We start from the raw sequence: 9,262 nt of genomic DNA on the forward strand, positions 1-9,262 counted from the left end.
AAAAAGTCTTAGCCATCATTTACTACGATCCCTCGCATCCTGCAGGTTACGCAGGAGTTCAAAAATTGTATCGTGCTGCCAAAACTCGACTGAAAAGTCTCCGTTTACCTCAAGTGCAACGATGGTTACAAGAACAAGCTACCTACACTTTACACAAACCCATTCGACGCAAGTTTGCCAGAAGTCGCACCCGAGTGGAAGGCATCGATCATTAATGGCAAGCCGGTTTAGCCGATGTCTCTCATTTGGCCAGCTACAATCGTGGCTACAAATATTTGTTTTGTGTCATCGACGTCTTTTCCAAATTTGCCTGGGTCGTGCCCTTGACTTCCAAATCGAGCAGCGAGTTAGTGCGAGCCCTACAACGGGTGTTGAAACAAAGCGGTCGTCACCCTCTTCGATGGCAAACGGACAAAGGCACCGAATTTCTGAACCAAGCTTTCCAAAAAGAATTAAAGAAACGTGACATTCATTTTTTTACCACCGAGAATCCCGAAACCAAAGCCAGTATCGTGGAACGTTTTCAACTCACTTTGAAAGAACGCATGTGGAAATATTTTACGCGTCTCCACACTCTGAAGTATATCGACATCTTACCGCACCTGGTGCAAGCGTACAACCAATCTTACCATCGAAGCATCGGACGTGCCCCCCAAGACGTGACTCCCGACAACGAAGTGCTGGTGTTTGAGCGCCTGTTCGGTACGTCCCCGACGAGGGCTGTCCCCAAGAAAAGTGGAGAGTTGGCCGTAGGAGATTGGGTGCGCATTGGCAAAACCAAACGCACTTTCGACAAAGGTTACTTACCTAACTGGACGACCGAATTGTTTCGCGTCACTGGACGAGTGCATGGCCGTCATCCTGCCGTCTATAAATTGGAAGACATGAACGGAGAAGTGCTCAAAGGAACGTTTTATTTGCCCGAGTTACAACGTGTCACCAAAAAAGAAGACGACGTGTACGACATCGAAAGCATTCTCGAACGCAGAACCCGTAAAGTGGGCAAACGACGTGTCAAAGAAGTCAAAGTACGTTGGAAAGGATATCCACCCAGTTTCGATTCTTGGATCGACGCTTCGCAAGTCATCGACTATAAAAAGAAGAAGTGACCATCATGCCCTTTCACACAGCAGACGCAGCTACGTCGACCACTCCTTCTTCACCTAGTTCTTCTGTGCAAGATTTACAAAAACAACCCTTGTGGGTGTGGTGTGGAGAACGTGTGCCTAAAACGCAAATCGTCTTTTTCTGCCAAATCTTCGTGGTGTATTGTGTCATCGGGGCAGACATCGCCAATTTGAGTTTGCAACAAGGAGACAAACAATTGTGGACCATTTTATTGAGCAGTTGCATCGGTTACCTGCTTCCTAATCCTTTCCTGAAATTCTCCTCGAACGGGAACCCCGGGAACCTTGTGTCCAGTACCAGTGTCAGTCACCAGTCCAACAACCACAACCAGAACCCCATTTTGGGCGGAGACACGCCTCTGACGTCCAGTAATATCCCCTCGGACAGCCACAGAACTCTGGAATTATGAGTCACCAAAACCAATTTTACTTGACCTTACCCAGTGACAGTTCCATGGAGGTGTTTCCCAATAACACGTTGTGCTGTTACACGGCCAAATTACCTCAAGCCATCCCTTTAGATCACGAAGCCCATTGGGAAGTGGCTTTAGTAGAAATGATTCACCCGACCCAAGTCCTCAATGTCCTTCCCAATCAAAATTATTTTATAGTGCAAGTTCATGACAAGCAAGTGCAAAATTGGATGGATACCCATAGCAAATATAGCAATAAAACCCCTAACAAAGAAAATCCAAACTGGACCGACTATAAGTTGTCCATTCCCTCAGGTTATTATTTTAGTGGTCAACATTTGGTCAACACCATAGCCACCAGGTTTAATGGTGTGTTTCTGAAAGCTTTGGAAAGTACCAAAAAAAGTGTTACCCTGGAGTACCACAAAACAGCTCGTCGCTTCCTGATAAAATTTCCTGAGGGGTCCAAAATCATGTCTTTCTTATTTTGTCCTGAATTGTTTGACATGTTGGGCGGTGACATGAATATGAAGAAGATAGCAGAACAACAAAAAGGCGAATTACTAGTCATTTCTGACAACGATACTTTTGCCAAGTATTTTCGTACCCCGGTAGAACTGAACCAAGGACTGAATTTGATGTTCGTGTACTCCGATGTGGTGGAGTATAACGTGGTGGGACACACCTCCGTGCCGTTACTGCGTGTCATTCCTTTCAAAGTGGATTCTGCCGCGAACGCTGACGAAGAAGGTGGAAACACTTAGCACGTTCACCGCGAATTTGTCCATCCTCACTATTTACCGGTCAGCAAGTCGTATTTGGACACGGTCAACATTACTATAAAAGGAGATTTGGGACAAAATATTCCATTCACCAAAGGAAAAGTCACGGTGAAACTCCATTTTCGAAAACGGTTCTCTCACGACTCGTAAGTAAGTCATGTATCCAGTGTACCGAGGGGTTGTTCGACAGCGAGGACACGGTTTAGGAGACATGTTAAAATCAGCCTTTCGTTCGGTGGCCCCGGTGTTGAAACCGATGGTGACACGCGGATTGCACGCCTTGAAAGATGCGGCACTGACGCAAGGCAAAGAATTTCTCCAAAATGTCATCATCGACAAACAAAACCCTAAAGAAGCCTTCATGAGGGCAGGCAAAAATGTCTTGCTACAAACGGGCAAACACATTTTGGGCCGACAAGACACACCTATAAATGCCCTGCACGCTACCGAGTCAGGCATTCAGCAAGGACAAGGCAGAAAGAGACGACGCAGAAAACACCCTTTCACCAGACTTCAAGCGAGAAAGGCCAAGAAAAGAAGAAGAACCGTTCGAGACTTAGACGTTTTCGATTATTGAGAAAGAACAGAACAAAAAATGATGCACCGAGTGTCTTGCGCTTGTTCCAAGACGGAACTGGATCTGTTTGCCATGCCCCCCACCATGATGACGATGCAAGAATCCCAATGGGTGGAATTTCACCCGGTCCCCTCACTGACCGATTCCGCTCCCATCGAGTTTGAAATCAAAGGACAGCCCGAAGATTACATCGATCTGAATAGCAGTTACTTGTACCTGAAAGTCAAAGTTGTAGATAAGACAGGAGGTGATATAGACACTGAAGCGGTAGCTCCCGTCAACAATTTCATGCATTCCTTGTTCAGTGGAGTGGACTTGTACTTGAATAACAAACTGGTCAGCAGCAGCATGGATACTTACCCTTACCGTGCCTACCTGGAAAATCTCTTGACGTACGGAATAGACGCCAAGAACACTCATCTCAATGCCTGTGTGGTATGGGAAAGTGACGATGAAGGTCAGTTTGAATTATTTGAAATTGATACAAGCAGAACACAATGCGGGATTTGTAGAACGAAGAGACAGAATCAAAGGAATCAACAAAAGTTTAGAACTGATGGATCGTTTGCATTTGGACATGTGGTTGCAAGAGAAATATTTGCTGAACGGGGTGAATGTTCGCCTGAGACTGAATCGGAGCAGTACCACTTTCCATTTATTGGCTAGTGATGACGAGTACAAAACCAAAATCCAAGAAGCCAAACTCTACGTACGCCGTGTGGAAGTGTTACCTAAAGTGGGAAACGACATCAGTCAAACGTTGAGCAGAACGACCTCCAAGTATCCCATACGACTCGTGGAAGTGAAAACGTTCACCATTCCCGTTGGACATCATTCCATGATCGAAGATCATTTGTTCCAAGGACAGCTACCCAAACGTTTAATCCTTGGTATCGTCGAGAATGCAGCCTTCAACGGAGCTATCGATAAAAATCCTTTCAACTTTCAACACTTCAAGGTGAAGAAAATCGAAGTCAGTCGCGATGGCAAAACCTTGTGTACCAGACCTTTCGAACCTGACTTTGCCAACAAAAATTACTTGAGATCGTACTTATCCCTGTACGAAGCCACCGGACAGTTAGGAACCAACACCAGTCACGGCATTACGTACGAAGATTACGCAGGAGGCTATGCTTTGTGGGCTTTCGATTTCACTCCAGACCAAGGCAGCGACGAGGGACATTTCCACCCTATAAAATCCGGCCAGATTCGTGTGGAACTTCAGTTTGCAGATAAACTGACAGAGACAGTGAACGTCATCCTGTATGCCGAATTCGATAATACCATAGAAATCAACAGTTTGAGAGAAGTCATTCTAGATTATTAGAAGCCATGGAAGACTGTTCTCCCTCTTTACCTAGTGGAGAAACTTTGGAGATGGAATGTGAGGAGACCGTGGAAAAAGAAGAAGAAGTGATCATGATGAAATCGAGATGGCCAGAACAAGAAGCCCATTTAGTCTCCTGTTTTGCCAAACACTTGGTCGACAAAATGACGGAATTGATCAAGAAAAATTGTTATGGATGCCAAAACGATCATCCCAGTCAAATTCAACACGATAAATGCCTAATGTTAAGTCAAGAAGAAAAATTGGACGAGTATCTGGACGAAGCTTGGAGTCTCATCTCGAACAAAGACGTGTTGCACCAGTGGTATAAAGACTTGCGTGAACATTCTTGTCCACCATTAACCACTCAAGAGATCCATCGTATCGAAGCTCTCCTGAATCAGAGTGAGGAAACAGAACGAATAACCGTTTATTCGTCAGACATTTTCAAGCAAAAAGTCAGGATCGAATTGACGACGTATTATTACCTGTGAAGAAGAAAAAAAAAAAAAAACACACAAATCAATGGATACCTGGGAACTTTATTACCTTTTGAACCACAGTTCGTACACTGCTTCTTGGAATCCTGTCGTCTGTGCTAAAGATGAACTCCCTCATCGCAAACCTAAAGACCATCAAGCTTACGTGATCAACACGGACGACAGTCATCTCCCAGGAACCCACTGGGTAGCCGTCTACTTTCCTCAAGAAGGATGTGTGGAATATTTCGATTCGTACGGATTGCCCCCTTTGGAAGACGATATCATTGATTTTATGAGAAGAAATGCTCAAACCACCCGATTCAATAATGTGAAATTACAAGGCACAGATTCCTTGGTGTGTGGACAGTACTGTGTGTATTTTCTGCATCATCGCAGCCTGGGCTATTCCTTAGAACATTTAGTGACTCATTTTGATCCTCGTTCTTCTACTAGAAATGATGTGAAAGTAGATCGATGGTTTTGTGACCATTATGCTTATCTTTTGTCTCAAGCTAGGAAACGTAGTGTCCATCAATGGCCTAATGATTTCCAACAGTGGAAATCACAATTTCATTCACAACGTTGTCAACCCTGTTCAAAGTAGATTGTATTTGAAAACATTGTTTGATGTTATAGTGTTGGATTATTGTTAAAAATGTTAGAGTTGTTGTTTAGTGTTAAGTGATTTTTGAATAAAAAATGTTGTGTTTTGAAAAAATGCCTTTGTCTTTTGTTTAGCTATAAGAATGTTGGATTGATGCTCTTTCATTTCTTACTATCCCTCTCATGACACTCACTAAACGTTGCGGCTCGAAAACCGTGTGGGGGATGTTTTCCTTCACGTCCGCGCTTTGACTTTAAGAACCGGGTTATTTACAGTCTAACCATCCATTGTCGACTCATCCTCCTATGAAGATGTGCTCCAAACTAGCTAAGCTCAACGAAGCCTACGTGAATTTGCATAGGGTCAGACACAGTCTGATACCGAAGCCAGAAGAAATAGAGAATGTGAGAATGTTAAAAATCACTGAAGACCTGATAGAAGAGCTCTTCAGAGAAGAAATGAACATGGAAAAAGAAGAATGGACAGAGAAGTACAGACTTCAGAAACAGCAGCAACAGCAGCAACAGCAGCAACAATAGCAGCAGCAACCTGAAGCTGACAGAGGCTTTGTCGATTGCCGTATCGACACCAAAGAGTTCTTCTTCTCTTTCCGAAGAAGCAGACCTATCGCCAGAAAGTCTATCCTCAGAGGACATCGCATTCTTAGAAACTAAAAAAGAATGCCATAGCAAACAAAAAAACAGCCCTTTTCAGGGCTACCCCAATACTCTAGAAAAGAAATAACGATTAATTTGCCAATGTGTGTAGGTAGAGTAGTGTGAAAATAAACACTAACTCTTTTTTAAAAAATTGTGAGGGTATGTGTTTGTGTGCTTGTGTTAGTAAGTCTTAAGTAAGTTGGTATGGATAGTAGATTAAAATGATGTCTTTTTTTGGTGTTTGAGGTGTATATTTGGAGTTAGATTGGATTGCTTTGCGTATGTGGATAGTCATTGAAGTGATTTATAAAAAAAATTTAAAATAGTGATGGGTAGCATAAAAAAGTGAGCGAGTGTTTCTTTTAGGTCCGCGCGTTGTTTTTTTGTTTATGATCTAGGTAAGATCAATTTTATGTTATTAGGGGGATGTTTTCCATCACGTCCGCGCTTTCAGTATAAATTGAAACTCGCTCGGCAGTCTAGCTACCCTTGTTGATTGTTCAACACTAGAAAAATGAGCAGCAGACTGAGTAAATTGATGGAACTTCAGATGCATCTGGAGTATGCCAGATGCCTCCTGAATGAGCTGGCTGCAGAGGCCCTTGTGGAAGAAGCCAGGATAGAACAAGAGGAAGAAGAAAGAAAACTGAAAGAAGAGGAAGAAAAAAAGAGAGGGATAAGGTCTCACGTGTTCATGATAGAGAAATGTGAGGTGAAGCCCTGGGTGATGGAACCTCCACAGGCAATGACTGCACCACAGTTACAACCACAACAAGAGGTAAGGAGACCAATTGTTCATCCTCGAATGAGGAATAGAAGAGAAAGAAGACAAAGGGAAGAAGAAGAAGTGTTCACTATTCCGCAAACGGAGGAGTGGGATAGTGAAGCCACTCACCCCCCGTCAGCTCTTCCAACAACTTCAGTCAATTGGACCAATGACTGGAGTAGGCGTTGTGTCTGTGGTGCCAGACCCGGAAGGTGCCACCATTAGCCAGGTGCCTCTGAAGTTCCAAAAACAGTCCTTTTCAGGGCTACCCAATACTCTAGAAAAGAAATAACAATCCATTTGCCAATGTGTGTAGGTAGAGTAGTGTGATTATAAACACTAACTCTTTTTGAAAAAAATGTGAGGGTATGTATTTGTGTGTTTGGGTGTTTGTGTTTGTAAGAGCTAAGGTATATTTGTGTGAATAGTAAATTATGGGTTTCTTTATTGTTTATTAGCGTATGTGGAGAGTATAGTTAGGGTTATATTATATGAAATGAAAAAGTAGGGGGATGTTTTCCTTCACGTCCGCGCGTTGTTGGGTCATGATCTAGGTAAGATCCATTTTATGTTTTAGGGGGATGTTTTCCTTCACGTCCGTGCTTTCAGTATAAGAACCCACCACGTTCGTCGTTGGAACCATTCTACAAAGAAGATGGCTTCGAACCACCTCGATAAATTCCAATCATTGCAAGACGTCCTTGACAATTTGGGAATGATAGAACAAATGCTCGTACGACTCAATGAAGACCATTATTCTTATAGTCCGCATAGAGTAAAAATGGAAATTAACAATTTAAGAAAAGCAAAGGATATGATAAGTGGTGTAATGAAGGAAATAAAGGAGGAGAAGGAGGATGAAGAGGAAAAGATAAGAATAAGAACATGGAACAAAAAAATTGAAAAAGAAGAAGAAAATGAAAAGAGGAAGAAAGAAGAGGAGGAAGAGAAGAAAGAAGAAGAGGAGGAGAAGAAAAAAAGAAAGAGAAGAAGAGTGTAGGAGATAAAATAAGAACTTGGTGGAGGAAAAGAAGAAATTAGAAGAAGAAGAAGAAAACCCAAAGGCCCTTTTCAGGGCCAACCATATTTCTCGAAAAGAGATAGCCTTTCCATTGCCTACCCCTTTTTTTAATTTTTTTTAAAAAAAATCCTATGTTCAATTTCCCTTGACGGTATAAAGGCCCACTTTAGTGAAGGCCCTTGACGCTATAAAGGCCCACCCTGTTTAATTTCCTTTGACGCTAAACTGCCCCACGATTTTTTCTTTCTCCATGTTAATTTCCCTTGACGGTAATCTTACCCACGATTTTTCTCCATGTTAAATTTCCCTTGACGGTAATCTTGCCCAGGGGTGTTTTTAATGCTAATTCCCATTGACCGTAAAGTGCCCCCCTTCACTACTTCTATGCCACTCAGCAAGTTCAGTGTGTGTGTGTGTGTGTGTGTGTGTGTGTAGCTTTAACAATTTTTCAGTCATATCGCTACGATGTCTGCAATGTGAAAGTTTATAGTGATGTCTAGCACTGGGGCACCTTGCCTCAGACATATAGCATGATGTCCCACCCAGTCACATGATCCTGATACCAGGCCAACCATTTCTAACACTAACCTCTTGATGCTGACCGCCAAGCGAGGCAGCTCTTAGTACCAGTTTTGTAAGTCTTTGGTATGACACGGCAGGGGATCGAACCCAAGACCTCCCGCATCTGAGGCGGACGCTCTAACTACAAGGCTACCGAAGCGGTTCTCAGCAAGTTCAACTCAGAAATTCAGAAATAAATAAATACATATTTAAACAGAATAAAATAAGATAATGAATCATTACACTAACATGTAACATTTGGCGCATCTGTTGCAAGACAAAGCAAGTTGGCGAGGCCTAACATACAGCGTTTTACACAAGGATAAAACGTCATTGTCAGCTCGTATTATGCCAAAATATTTCAGATCGAAATGTCACAATATAATCTGTATTTGCTATAAATTAATCTAAAATTTACACACAAGTATATCAAACACCTTTTTAAAGCTTAGGATTAAAAGGTGCAAGTAATGAAAATTTTCGGCTCTTTTATACAAATTTACAACGTGTGGTACGTTTAATGTTCATACATGTTTCTTTTCATTGAAATTAGCGTGCATTAACTTAATAAAAATAACTTTAATTATAATTAACTGTTGACATCATTCTTTGCCTATTTAGCGCTTTGTTTTGATTCTTAAACTGAAGAAATCAATTAATTGGTGGGAATAACAATTAGAAGTGTGGTAATTATTGTTTTTAAAAAATCGGATTTTGTACACAAATTTACAGTGTGCGGGAAATTTGATTTATTTTACTTCAAATTAGCGTGCATTCATTAAATGAATAAAAGTGACTTTTAACTATAATTAACTGTTGACATCTTTTTTGGTGATTTAGCTATGTGTTGATATTTTCTTAAATTGCAGACATCAATGAATAATAGTGTGATTAGTGGAAATTACCATTTGCAATGTGCTAGCTACTGTTTTAAATATGCATG

This window comes from Sinohyriopsis cumingii, chromosome 16, assembly GCF_028554795.1.
Source record: "Sinohyriopsis cumingii isolate HCF-2022 chromosome 16, ASM2855479v2, whole genome shotgun sequence".
Classification (NCBI taxonomy): Eukaryota; Metazoa; Mollusca; class Bivalvia; order Unionida; family Unionidae; genus Sinohyriopsis; species Sinohyriopsis cumingii.